We start from the raw sequence: 14636 nt of genomic DNA, 5'->3' as shown, positions 1-14636 counted from the left end.
ATGTTCTACACGTTGGGAATATAGCTAGCTAAGAACAAAACAGACACATACAATAGAATAATTACTCAGCCATAAGAAAAGAGGAAATATTGCCACTTGCGGCAACATGAGTGGATTTTGAGATTATCATGCTAAGCAAAATAAATCAGATGGAAAAAGTTGAGGACCATATGATTTTATTCGTCTGTGGGATACAAGATTGAAAGCAACAAATGAACAAGATAAACAGACTCAAAGACACGGACAATAGTTTAGTGGTTACCAGAGGAAAAGCAGGGAAGAAGGAGGTGGATAAGGGTCAAGGAGGTCAAATGTATGGGTGACAGAAGGAAATTTAACTTTGAGTGGTGAACATACAATCAATAAATCTATGACATATTATGGACTTGTACATTGGAAATCTACGTAATTTTATTAACCAATGTCATGCCAATGAATTTAATTAAAAAAACAGACAAAATCCCCCCTTTCAAGGAGCTTACATTCCAGTGTGCTGAATCAGACATTGATTCACTAGAAATCAAACCTGGGTGGTAATTACAACACGCAACCTTCCACCAAAAGCAAAGAAGAATCATTTTTATTACAGTAGCATCCTGGACCCCAAAAAGGAATTCTTGTCCCTCCCCCGCCCCTGCAAAAAAAATCCGAAGTTTTAAATTACAAAACCTTTATGTAATGGATTCATATCACCTCTATTTGTGAAATTCTCTTGTTTCTAATGTCTGTGCTCCCCCCATGGACTCCCCCACCTTCTTTTGCCTGATTTTTCAGGATAAAACTTGTAACGAAAGGCAAAACTTACAAGTACAATGGCACTTAGGCTTCCCAAATGCTTTGGGAATTTCTATAACATTAATATACATAAGGAATACATGGTCATGGATTCCTACACTGAGGCAAGGTGCTAAATTTGTCTGCTTTGAGGCCACCTGCTCACATGTCATCCGCTGGCACCAGCCCACGTGTTCGTGTGCCAGAACATATGAAATTGAGTTTACCTGATGTTCCCTGACAGCAGCTTTCTGTTACAACGTGCAAATTAGATTAGGTTAAGGTAGAGGGCAGAGTAAATGGATGGCTTCATAGATTGATACTAGAATAGTGGTGGCTTTAACCAGAAGGTGACTGGTTATGGTCTAGCTCGGGTCACTGGTGATCACAGATTCCTGTTATTGATGCCTGTGCAGTGACCTGTGGGGAAATGACATGGTTTATTTTTTATTGGATTTTACTGTACAGCCAGGCATCACATTGGTGGTGGGATTTCATTGACCTTTCCTGTGGAATTTGAGGAAGGAAGGTCAAGGTGTGAATAGGGGATAGAGACTACGTAAGCTAATTGTCTCTTCAGTGTTGCCTGGTCCCTACTCTGAATGTGTAACACATGAGTAAGGTGACAGGGTTGTATAGCTGTCCCTGGGAACAGAATTTCTTGGGCGAAAGCTGACACAATCATTTGGGTCTCTCAAGGCACGTCTGCACAGGTATTCTCTCAATATGAAATGATCTAATACAGACTTGAAAACCTATCAGAAGAATCTTTTTTTTTCTTTTTAAGTTAAAGGAAACTAACATTGCTCTGCCTCATTAAATAGCTCAATTGGCTTCAAAAGTGTTTTTTACTTCTATAGAAAATGCATAAATTCTCAACTTCACACGATTTTTGGAGATTATTTTTCATAATGCGGCCTTTAGTTGTGTAATAAACTTTTAATAATGCGTCTGTAGTACAAGCTAATGACATCTTTTCCTAGGCTATAGTTTAATTGCATAAACAATGTGTTGAGGGAAAAAACAGATTTAGAAATTTAAACATGATATGCACAAAAACCTAAATCTTTCATTAGAGAGTAGACTGATGATGCATAGAGCGAAACAGAAATAGCTATCAAAGGTAGAGAGTAATCTAGAGATTTTCTGGAATGTAATTGATGAGTTTATTTATTTAAACGTTTCTTTTGAAATTGTCTAAGCTTTACACTACCACCATTTTAAGAGTAGTCGAGATTGTTTCTGGCAAGAATGAGTGTTACTTTCTTTAAGAAAACAACAATAAAAACATCCACAAGCTAAGTATCATCTTTAAAGTTTTGAAAATTAAACAGGAAAACATTTTGGGGCTTTGCTATGAGGCTAAAGGAAGAAATGAATTTCACATGAAAATCAATTGCTCTGTTCACTGACACCCAGTGACAGAAATAATAATTGTGTCCATGTAAAATCAGACCCCTTTGTTACTTTTTAATGAAGTCTGTCTGATTCTGTGATATTTTTGGCCTAGGAAATGAAAGAGATGTTTTATTAAATGAAACTAGGACTACATAGGTAAAATATTGGAATACATGTGTCATCTTATAGAATACAATAAAAAGGAAATATAAAAAAAAAAAAGTAGAGAAACAAGAATGTAGTTCCAATAGACTTATTCTCCCAAGGAGGCTTATCTGTGCTGTTAGTGGAATAGTGGCCCGAATTTTGCATTTGAACTGTGGCAGCAAGCCATTGGAAAGGAATGAAAGGTTTTGCCTACCCCCTCTGGGATCCTTATGCCACAGCGTCTGTTCCCTGCTGCCGTGAGAAGTCCAAGTCTCCTTCACGAGCCAAGAAAAATAGGACCTTTTTCAACATGTGTGGTGCTCAGATGCTGGCAGAATTCAAAAGTGCTTTCCCCAACGGGTATAAAGCCCTTTACCTGCTTAAAGCTAGCTATTTGGTTTGCCAAGGTGAAAAGTTTTCTTGTATTTTTTTCTTGCTTTTTCCCCTCTGCCCCTTGCCTTATTTCCTCTCTCTGCGGTCTCACCTCCTCTCTCTTTGCCCCCACTCTCTCCTTCCCTTCCTCCTACCTCCCAGTGTTCAGACAGTGCCAGCTCAGCATCATGATTTTTAACACTCACCTTGCCGTGTGAGGCAGGCTACAGGGCCAAGGAAGCTTCTCTTCGGAGCAGATCTCATTTATTCACTGTTGGGCCCTGGGCGGGAACTTTCAGCTGGCCATTTTTTCCCTCCAGTGTTCATGTGAATATGCATGCGTGTATGTGTGTGGGGGCATGGGACAGTGGGCCCATGTGTGCATGAGTGTGTGTGCATGTGTGTACACACTTTTTCATGATAACCTTCGGCTATAGGGAAGAGCTGTGTGGTCCAAGTTCTCTTTCTGAATGTGATGTGTTTGCTCTAATCACTGAGAAGGAATCATCCTCATGTGTCATTCCTCACCCTGAATTACACTCTGTATCCCACAATTATCAAAGGAACTCTAAGAAATTCCTGTGGACGGACCCTTTGTTTTTCTCTTGTTTGTTGACTTGGGAGAGTGGAGCAGAAGGTAAAGGGAGTGGCTGAATGTAGCACATTCCCATAGTAACTAGAGCGGGGTGGAGTGTAGTCCTGTCATAACTTTCGCCCAGTTCAGAGTGCCCCACTTCTGTCCAAAACCGTGAGACAAAATTTCAGTGTGGGTGTTCGACAGTGCGAGTGGGGAGCGTTACCTCCTCAGATTGTAGCATCTCACAGGGACAGGTCTTGGCAAAGGCATAGTCATCAAAATTGATGAGCCTAAAATGGGATTCACCTTTAAAAAAAAAGAGAGATTTTTGGAAAAAAAAAATAGCTTTTTTTCTTAACAGTCTGGCTCTGCTATCAGAATAGCAGCTATAAATTTGTCTGGTAGGGCCCTCTGTTCTTAAAATAGATAGAAGATAGATGGATGGATGGACAGATGAATGGATGGATGAGTATATATGGGCGCACACATGCATTCTTTGAGCAGATACATCTTTGCTCCTCAAGTTTCTTTGTCTCTGGGGAGTGGTGGGCACAGGGTGGATGATATATGCAATATTCTCTTATAATAAAACCCAGACAATGAGACCACCTCACCACCAATTCTTCTGGACATGTACATGTTTTTTTGATGCAATGTTGTACCATGGAAAGAACATAGAATTTTGAGTCACTAAAAGCTAGATTTAGATCTTGGCATCACCACATTATTTGTGAATAACCTTGGTCAAGAAAGTGAACCTCAGTTTCCATGTCTGTAAAATGGAAGAAGAATTTCTAACTTGCTGGGAATTTAAGAGAATTAAATGGTATCTATCTATATCTGTATGTAGTACAGACATATAACGTAGAAGGCACATTGATAGATGGGGGCTGCAGCTGCTTCTTCCACTGCTACTGATTGTCTTTCTTGTTTTCGCTTTCTCCTCCTCCTCTAATATTATTTTTTTCCAGTACTTTTTAGAAATATAAGCCACATCCTAACTCCACTGGCTCTTTGCCCAACTTTCTCCTGGTCTCCGGCTGCCAGAGGTGGCTATACTACCTGGAGATAGATACCTATCTTCCATAATTCTTCTTGCTTTTGGATATTGAACTATAAAGACTGTTCTACATTTATAATCTGCAGAGTTAAGATTGCAAACATTTGAATCAAAAGTCTTTTTTCATATATCTCAAATACTATAAACATTAGGTCTCCCACCATTTCCCCGTGGAGATACACAAGACCGTGACAAACAACCTTGATCTAAGTTGGAATTTAAGAATGTAAAATGGATTTGTCATCTGAGGAACAAAGTTAAGTCATCTGTGTCTCCTCTACATTGTCCTCCAAGAGGATGAACATCGCAAAAACCCTCGATACTTATGTTGAAGCACTAATAAATAGCAGTAGCTTACCCTGTGCCAGATTGTGCAAGCACTTTAAATAGATTATTTGATCATCACAGTAACCTTAGGGAACAGGTGCTGCTATTATTTTCATTTTATAGATGAGGCAACTAAGCCACAGGTAGCTCGAATGACACGTATAAGGTTGCAGAACTAGCATGAAGCGGACCCAATAATGGACACCAGTTCTTTTTGAACTGCAATTTTCTGCCTCAAAGGAATATCACAGTGGCTTTCCGTATTGCATACAAGCTATGCCTGCCATGTTGGGTTCTTCTCACTGTGTGTGCTCCGTCAACAGTAAGCACTTTCTACATGTCTTCCATAAAAGATGTGCTCACGACGATAGGATGTACTGCTTTGTGAGGCATCTCTTGGCTTTTCCATTCTGTCCATTGGCGTGTCCCACTGTTCCCTTCCTCATTTCACAGTGGCAGCTTGTGTCTCCCAGCTGAGCTTTGGAAGGGAAAGCTGAAGTTCCATCTTAACACAGGTTATAAAGCCAAGACAGAATGAATAAAGCAGGAGCACTGATGTTGACAGCTGGAACCCAGACTTGAGTTGCGTTGAATTATCAGCAGGTCCTTCGGTCACTGCAGGATCATCTCTTCCCAGATCTTCCTGTGTGTTTGCAATTAGGTGGTAACAAGGGTGGGGGAGAGAAAACTGGGGTGTTTCGCTTTCATGTGGTAGAAACCAATCCTGCGTGTTTTCTGTCATCCCTTTTAGACAGTTAGGATGATTGTCATAACAAAAAAGGGAATATGGTGCCAGGAACAAAAAGAAAAGGCATTTAAAAAGAATCAGAAAGACTGTTTCAACCCCCACACCATGCCCATCTTCCTCTCGGTACTAGGGCTGCCTAAGGCCTCAACTCTGGAACACAGATCCCTATTATTTCAGCTTAACTTTCTACCTGCAGAGTAGATTAGGAAAGTGTCACTGTGGAGGTAGAAATAGCACCAAGTTAAGACTTACTTGTGTATATTCCTTTTTGGAACATAAAAAGCAGATGGAGTGGTCCTCTCCACCCAACACAGCCTTTGGGGTAGTTTCCAGCCACTTTGGATCCTTCTTCTTCTCTTTGTATGCTTAGCATTCAGATTCACTGATTGTTTCTCTCCAACAATATTGATCTTCAAGCAATTACATAGATGAGGCTTGTATTGTGTACCCTGGATGATAAATATTGAAAATACCACACAGCTAGCTGGAAACCTATTAACCCAGGCATGCACAATGGGGCTGAGGCCACCCCTGGAAGATCAGCTGCCCAATGTCACATGGATCTTCAGTCTGTGAGGGCATAGCTAAGGAGTAGAGGTGGCATGTTGGCAGATAGTATTTCTCTGACCCAATTATTGCCACACACACCCAAATGCTGCATGTTAAATTTCAGATTTATTTCCTACAATTACTTTTATGGAGCTGGTTCCTGATTTGTACCTTCTGAATTCTCTGGTTGTGCTGTACACGTCTACATCTCTTTTCAATTCATTGTATCTGCTCTAGTTCTTCCATGCTGATAGTTTCTCTGCTCTGTGATTGAAGCGTCCATTCATGTTTGTATTCTTTAGATCTTCTGGAAAAGTTTATGTTCATCTACTTTATCACTTTGGGGGTTTTTATAAGCAATGCATTCATTCACTACTTATTCAACAAATATTTATTAATTAGCCATACATGCCAAGTCAAGATTATCCGTAAGAGGCATACCAGTGGTTAAGAGAGAAAGAACCCTGCCCTTCCTTTTTAATGTTTGTAGTAGCATAGCTTGCAGAATTTTGTTTTAATTTGGGAAAAACCCAAGCTGTTATCAAAATGAGAATTTAAAGATAATTGTTAGTCAAGTAAAACAATGGAATACTATAGAGTGGTGAAAAGTGAACTAGTAGGTAAATATCAAATTTTAATGTTGGAAAAACCAGAAGTAGCAAGGATATGTTACCACCAATGTGAAATTTAAAAACATGAAAAATAATATTGCTTAAGGAATATAGGATACATATGTATATTCATGCATATACGTCTATGCAAGAAGTATCCAGGAAGCTTCTAACCTGTTGGTAACATCTTATTTATTACACTGAGTTTAGAAAACATGGTGTGTGTTGTGTTATATATTATACTATGTATGTATCTTAAATATTTCATATTAATTTTTTATAAATAAAAATTGACATCCTCTCTCCAAATTCACCCAGTTTTACAGAATTCATGAATTTTTCTTAGATCTTCTCTGCTGAATTTATCGGGTGGGAGAATAGAAAGATTGGATGGGTTAATTGAAATAATGGAAAAGATATTTGAAAGAAAAAGAAAGAGGAGATTGTTTTGAGAACAGCCTTAGGTGTATCTCTAATCAAAATGCAGCTATTAATTATACCTAGCATTTGGGAAAGAATGGTTAACTCAGCTGCAAGTTCTAGTTCATGTCAGTTGCTCTTTAGACCTAAAGTCTGCTCTTAAGGGCTGATAGGAAAAGTCTGAGTTCACCTTTGAATTTGTATCTGCCACAGTGCTTGGCACATAGAAAGTACTTAATATTCAATTTGTTATTAAGTCAGTTAGTCTGTTACAACAACAGCAAATATTATCTCTTTTAACTTGTCAAGAAAATTGAAGCTGCTTTATCAGTTTTTTTTGACATCGAATGTGGGCTTGATTCATTCTCTCTGGACAGACATTTGTCCTGAGATCATTTAATCGCTAATCTACTTAAATTAGCTGCATTTTAAGCATGGATGGGCATTATGTAGTCTTGTAATTACTCACTGGGTCATATAATCAAGGAACAAACTTTTACCCTGGAACCAATGTCTAACATCAGACAATTTGGGGTCACATCATGCTCCGGCAGTTGAACAGGCTAGAAGGAGTTTGTTTACGAGTTGATGGAAGGCACTCAGTTTAAATGGTTCATGCTCTGAAATACTGTTTTTACCATCTCTTTTTATTTTCTCACACAAATGAAGTGAGTAGCTATTTCTTCTCACCCTGATATTATGAAAAGAAATACTAATTTTTAAGATGTTTACTTTTCTTTTTTGGTGTCTGTAGAGAAAATTTTCATAATCAAAGCTTAAAACAGAAGACAAGATGCTACGTAAGGTAAGAACATGTAGAGACATCCCTCCAGCTGGAAATGTCTTTTTTTCCCCAGGTATTTGACATCCTGGCCAAAATATTCTCATGCAAAGGAACATTTTCCCATCCAGGTCCAAGACACAGGGATTGTTATTGCCACTGGTTATCATTGTGTAGTCAGTGGTCCACAGGTGGGGTGGGGCGAAGGCAATCTGAATTATAAAATGCCTTCCTTTGAAGACAAATCAATTTTTATTCTTAATCTGTGAGCATGAGATGGGAACAAATAACTTCTGAGTGAAATAAAGATTTCTTAGGCTGTCAAGATTTATCTTATCAGTCTGAAGAGGTGGGATTCCTGTTAGCAACTGGCAGTTTTCAAAATCCGTTCACCTGAGGAAGCGTGAAAACAGCCTACAGAACAAAGACTCTGAACTACTGCTGTTCCTCTTTGCTCCTTTTTCACATTCTCTACTTGAGGCTTTGCCAGGTCCAACTTTAAAACATTTGCAGGCCAATGGGAGTGTACATAGGGAATATCAGAAATCATTTCTTTTGGGGGGAGGAGGTGTTTTGTGGTGCAACATGTTGAGGTTCCATTGCTAAAACCTCAATGGAAATGTGGCACTTTTCTGTAAACTTTGCAAGTGGCCTTCACAGCAAATTCCCCAGGTCAGTCTCCAAAGCCATTTATTGAGCACTGTTTTGCTACGTGAAAGAATTTGTTTTCCCCCATGTTAATTTCTCTTTTTAACAAAGCCACAGTATATGGTTCTAAGAACAAAATGAATAAACCTGTTCAGCTTTGGGTGCAGCTCTATTTTTTTTCCCCAAGGCAAAGCCAGTAGAAGAGAACTTGTGTTCTTTCTTGAACATCTTTGGGCAGGTGATCACATTCAGTTAGGTGGAAGATAACAAAGGTTGTGGTTTGGGCTCTAGGAAGACCACTGTCTAGTCTCTACCCATTCTGCAATATGCAGGACCACACCATTGCTGGATAGCCCCTTGGAAGCCAGCCAGCCCAGGCTCCTCCTCATCCAGATGGAAACCCCCAGACTCAACTCACAAGACCCTTCATTAAGCCAAGGTCAGTCAGCTCTGGGTAGCGGCAGAGCTGGGCCGAGTACCCAGAGGTTTTCAGAATCTCAACACAGAGGAATCCATTATGAACAGAATCCTCCCTACCCCTTCTCCCTCCTGTCTTCCAAATAAACAGTAAGAACACAGCCCCTTACTGATCAGGGTCCAAGGAGAGATGGTCACACAGATGCTTTCAGTACCAGCAGGTGGGCATGTGCCAAGGATGGCCCTTCCTGTAGCCTTTTTTCCCCCTGCACCCATCTCCTCTGTATTTAATGACTCTATATCCCTATTTGAGCTCTTTGATCCACTTCTGTAGGGATCCATTCCATGACTTCTGAGCAAACAAAGCCTCTTCCATTGTGAATTCTCCTTTTATGATGATCTCTCTTACAGCAATTATCCCTGTTGCAATTGTGCATTGATTTCTGTGATTCCTTGAGTGGTTTCTCTTTCCCACTAGACTCCAAGTTCCATGAGCTCAGTAGCTTGGTTCTTTATATTCACTGCTGTGGCCACAGCACCTAGCCGGCTCTTAGCAGGCAAGCATCTTCGCTTTGGGGCCGTGCTAAGGAAGTACCGCAAACTGGGTGGCTTAAAAACAGAAATTTATTCCCTCACAGTTCTGGTGGTCAGAAGCGTGACGTAAAGTGTCTGCAGGGCCACGATCCCTCCGATGGCTCAAGGGGAGAAGCCTCCCTTGGCTCTTCCAGCTTCTGGGAGCTGCCAGGAATCCCTGATGCTCCTAGGCTTGGAGCTCCAGCTCTCCACTCTGTGCCTCAGTTGTCACATCACGTTCTCCCTGTGCCTCTTCGCTCTGGCCATGTCTCTGTGACCAAATCTCCCTCTTCTTGTAAGGGCATCGGTCCTTGGATAACGGCTCAGCCGAATGGTTTCATGATCACTGTATCCGTTTCCTTGGACAGCACTAAGAATACTACAAACTTGGTGGCTTACAACAACAGAACTTTATTTTCTCACAGTTCTGGAGGCCGTAAGTCCGAAATCAAGGAGTTGTCAGGGCCACGGTCCCTGCTAAGGCTCTAGGGGAGAGTTTTTTCTTGCCGTTTTTAGATTCTCGTGATTGTTCGGGATCTTTGGCATTCCTTGACTTGCAAATGCCCCGCTCCAATCTCTGCCTGCATTGTCACATGGCCTTCTCCCTGTGTGTCTGTGTGTCCTCTGGCATCTTATAAGGATGTCCGTCACTGGATGAGGGCTCACCCTAATCCAGTATGACCTCATCTTAACTTGATGGCATCTGTGAAGACCCAGTTTTCAAATAAGGTCACACTCTGAGGTTCTCTGTGTATGTGTGGGGGAGCACTACTCAACACAGTACAGTACAGTGGGCCATACATTTTTGTGGAATGAATGAACAAATGCATGAATGATAGCGCCATGGGCTCCAGCGAGTCTTAGCTCAGGAGAACTGAGCAGTCGTGTCTGAGCAGAAGCTCGCACAGCTTGCACTCCAGCGGAGTTTGGAAGGGTCAGGGCCTGTGTTTACAGAAATGAGAAATCGACACCGGAGTGCCTCGCCCTCTCTGAAAAGGCTCCCCAAGATTGCTTTGCTGTCCTTCTCTCCTCCGCGGAGTGTTTTTAATACGTCTATTTAAATGCAAATTTTGACTTTCTGTCGGTAATCATATAAAATGTTTGGCACTAAAATTTTAATCAGGAATGTAATTTTATGTAGCGGCGGTAATGGAGTGGTCGGCCACACGGAATGGGATGAAGCGCCCTGGGCATGCGTCCCTGGCCCACGCCATTGCCGGCCTTTCTGCTTCCATCGGGTTCGAAAACCCTGTCTGGCTCAGAGGGACGCGTCTCAAAGGCTCTTCATGCTCCAGGGTGTGCCCTGTGTGTTGCCACTAATCCCGGCGCTTAATTGCCCTTTAAAACGGAAGAAGGCCATCGGGTGCTCTTCTCCTGTGTCCTCTTCTTGTTCCCAGGAGACCATGGGTGTTTAAAGGATGGCTCTACCATGTTCCGGTCTAAGACGATGGCTCATTTATCAAGATCAGACTGGGGCTCGGCCGCCAGAGCCTCTATTATTCGGGGTGGTGGCTGCCAGCAGCAGATGTTTGTCACCGCCTCAGCTCCCCACAGTCTTCGAGCTCCTTCTGCCCCAGCTCAAGCACAGCTGCCAGCACGTCCCCCTCTGTCCTCGCCCATTCACCTCTAAAGGAGCCTGGGGCTCCACGCGTCTGCGTCTGTCAGGGAGAGGGCTACCCGGACCCAGCACCCGTTGGAGCCACGGTCCTCCCGACAACTCCCGGGGCAGCTTTTTCTGTATTTGCCTTTCGGCGCATTCCAAGTGACTCCAGTTAAGGTTGTTGAGACAGGCAGGAGTTGCCGTTCATCACTTTGGTCTTGGTGTCCCAACCTGTCATGGCGGGCGCATCGGAAGACACACAGCTAGCTGTCTCTCGGGCCGTCTGGTGCCGTGGGAGCGTGTACACGCTATCCCAATTCTAGCTAAGCTGTTCACCGCCGTGGGGCCTTTGTAGTGGCTTCTCCCGAGTCCTGGGGTGCCCCTCCCCATTGGTCATCTGGCTCCTCATCCTTCAGTGCTCGGTGCAAATGCTACCCTCCGTGATTAAAGTATATGGCCCCCACATCATGTGTGATCTGAACATCCCCTTTACTTCCCTCATCGTGGTTATTCCAGTCCATAATCATCATGTTTATAAAACCCCGCGAATGGTTCTGTAGGAAGATTGCTCTTCCTGGAGCTTACAGAAGGGTCAGGGATGGGGCGGGGTGTGCAGAAATGGAGGTAAGGGGTGCGGTTGGAATCTGTAGCATTGATCCCATCGAGAGAAGATCAGCCCTGGAAAGGAAAGTAGCAGTGGGGAAGGAATTAATGAGACACACGTGAGCAGCGTATAGCACAGGAGATGAGAATTGGCGATTGTGCATTAGGGATGAGGAAGGAGGACTGTGCCTGGGTTTCTAACCTGGGTATCTGAGTGGATGGGGTCACTTTTGCTGCAAATAAGGAACAGGTTTGAGGGGACAGAGGCTGAGCACACTAAGGAAATATTGAGTTTTCAGCTCCTGCAGGAGACGCAGATGAGATTTGGGTGTAGGTAGCTGACTGAGGGGCAGTAGTATTTGAAACCATAGGAATTTTGAAACCATAGGAATGGAAGATGTTCCTCTGAGAGGCTGAATGAAAAGTCAAGTCCCAGAATTAGGGTGGCCACACCTCCCAACGAACCAGGGTATTCCTACCGTATGTCTGTTCCCCCAGCATAATTGCTGATAGTACCCCCTTTCAATTTTAGTGTGTCCAAGTTTGGAAAGCAAATTATGTGACCGCCCTACCCAGCACAAAAGGCTGGGGAAATTCAGTGTTTATAGGAGGGCAGATGAAGAACCCACTAAAAAACTGAGAGAGTGAGCCAAAAAGTAGGACACCCTGGAGAGCGTCACCTAATGGATGCCAGTGGGAGAAAAATGACCAGAATAGCCATCCATGTCAAACATTTCACAGAGGCGAAGTCATAGAAGGCTTTGGACCTAACCATTGGGTTTAGGTATGAGGAAGGTGTGGATGTTGTTGTAGTGATAAAGACGGACAGATTCCAGGTGGTGGTGGGATTGAGGAGCAAATGGAAGTTGAGAAAGTCAGTAGACAGTCTCACTAAGCCTTGTTAAGAAATCAAGGGGAGGATGTAGAAGCGTAGGCAGACATAGGCATGAGGGCAAGAGAGGTCATCAGGTGGAGATACGGGAGCCTGTCTCAGTACTGGAAAAAGGCCGGTCGCAGTCTGATGCGGAACACTTTGGGAGAAAGTGTCTGTCTCACAGAGCAAGGTTCATGCAGGAGAGAGCAGATGTGAGAAGGGGCGCGTGTGAGGAGGAGAAAGAAGAACTCTTGGGCACGAGGGAGTCCGCAGTCTTCCCAGCAGGGATTTGGAGAGAGTTCCTCTCCGCTGGCATTTATTTTCTCTTCTGAAGTAGGAGGCATCTGAAAGGTGGGGGAGACTGAAGATGCGAGGAAAGTAGATGGTGCTTTAAATAGCCACATGGAAAACGGGAGAAGAAATTCGTTCATCCTGAAGACTGTCATTGGGTGTCTTCTGTGCTCCAAGCCCTGGGAATCGAAGAGTAAGTATAACGGTCAAGGTGGACTTTCATTCTCCTTGGGAAGGCGATAGTAGCCATGGTGTCGGCAGTGCTGGGTGCGGCGGGAATGTTGACCCCACGCCTAGAATGGCATGGATCTGCATGGCGCATGATGCGTTTGTTTGTTCATTTTAATAAAGAATAACTCAGTAGCCATAGTGTGGACCAAGAGAAAATGGATAGCTGTAGGATCCAGAGATGGAAACACAGAGGGGCATATGAGTGTATGAGCTGAAGTTCTAGAGGAAGAATAGATGGTGGTTAAAGCTTTGAACCATTAAATCAGATGCGGGTGTGGAATTAAGTGCGTGCTTAGGTCGTTTCTTTCTCTTTTCTTTTTCCCCTCTGATAAACATTGCTGTAGTGAGCGTCCTTGAACCAATCTCTTCGGGGGCTTATACAAGCATTTCCCTAAAATAGATACTAAGGAGAATAATGCTGGTTCTGAAGGAAAACACATAATAAATTTCAATAAATATTGCCAAATTGCCTGTTGCAAATGCCTTACCAGTTTGCACACCCACCAGCAGCATCTGAAAGAGCCTCTTTTCATGCACCCTTGCCCATGCCGGACTTATTGATCTTTCCAACTTTTGCCAGTTTGATGAGCAAACAAAAGGCCCGCACATTTTTATGTGCGTTTCGGTGATGACTTGTCATGGCATGTCTCTTTCTGTATGCTTGCCGGGAGACTCGTGGTCTACAGTGATGATGGCAGAAATATTTTAGAGGCCAGATCAGAGAGGCGATATCTGCGAGGCTGGGGCCGTGGGCTTTAGAGAAGTTATTGGAGGAAATCCGATGGGAGACAACAGGACTGGATCTAAAGCAGAAGGGATGGGGTCTAGGGAGTGAGGCGTGATGGACATGGTGACCTTTGGGGCAAGCAAGAAGAAGAGGTCAGATCTGACCGAGGTTCGTAGCTTGGTAGCTTGAGTGACTGTACTCAACTCTTTAGCCGGGAGGGTTGATGCTAAAGGAGGTGCAGTTTGGGAGGGGCAGACGAGGGTAGTAATGAGCTCTGTCTCAGCCTCTAGACTCCACTTTCTGGATGTCAAACACTTCCTTGAGTCTTCCAATCTGAGCCTGCCCCTGTTCATTTGTGAGACACAGAGCATTTTGCTTCTGTCATGGCTTTGGGGTTGTGGAGTCCTGTGTGCAAGGCCAGGCTTTGGGTCCTCATGGCCTCATCTGCCACAGCTGCCACCACTGGAACTGGGCCTGCGTTTTTTGCCTATGAAAGCAGGTGGATTCCTTCACACCTCCACGCATTCATCTGGTCTGCCCCTGGTCTGGCGGTTCACAAGACACAGGTACAATAGCTCTCTCTCCTTTTCTGCTGCAAATTCTGCCTATCTGTTGCTATCTCCTAGGGCAGGGCTCTGCAAACTTGTCCTGTAAAGGACCAGATAGTAAATATTTTTGGCTTGTGGGCTACTCTGGGGCTACTCAATTCCACCTTTGTAGCCTGAAGAGAACCACAGGCCAGCCATAGAAGACATGCAAAGGGATGGGTGTGTTCGTGTTCCAAGAAAACTTTATTTGCGACCACCGAAAATGAACTTCATATAATTTTCATATATTGTAAAATAGTAATCTTCTTTTGATTTTTTTTTCCTCAGCCATTTAAAATTGCAAAGCCTACACTTAGCCTG

General features: G+C 43.3%; 1 protein-coding gene across 18 annotated transcripts in view; it reads left to right on the top strand.

The window, feature by feature from the left end:
* The window catches only part of RBFOX1 (RNA binding fox-1 homolog 1), a 1358182-nt gene that overhangs the window by 275705 nt on the left and 1067841 nt on the right, over window positions 1-14636 (top strand). Inside the window, exon 1 of one of the 18 annotated variants that reach the window (XM_036226164.1) lies at window positions 2645-12963. The exons of the other annotated variants lie outside the window; for them this stretch is intronic. The gene's annotated coding sequence lies outside the window, so the exon portion shown is untranslated. Of the gene's footprint in view, window positions 1-2644; window positions 12964-14636 lie in introns of those variants that run through there. 18 annotated transcript variants of the gene reach the window in all.

This window comes from Rousettus aegyptiacus, unplaced genomic scaffold, assembly GCF_014176215.1.
Source record: "Rousettus aegyptiacus isolate mRouAeg1 unplaced genomic scaffold, mRouAeg1.p scaffold_m13_p_8, whole genome shotgun sequence".
In the NCBI taxonomy this organism is placed as follows: domain Eukaryota; kingdom Metazoa; phylum Chordata; class Mammalia; order Chiroptera; family Pteropodidae; genus Rousettus; species Rousettus aegyptiacus.
This window is presented reverse-complemented; position numbering and strand designations above follow the sequence as displayed.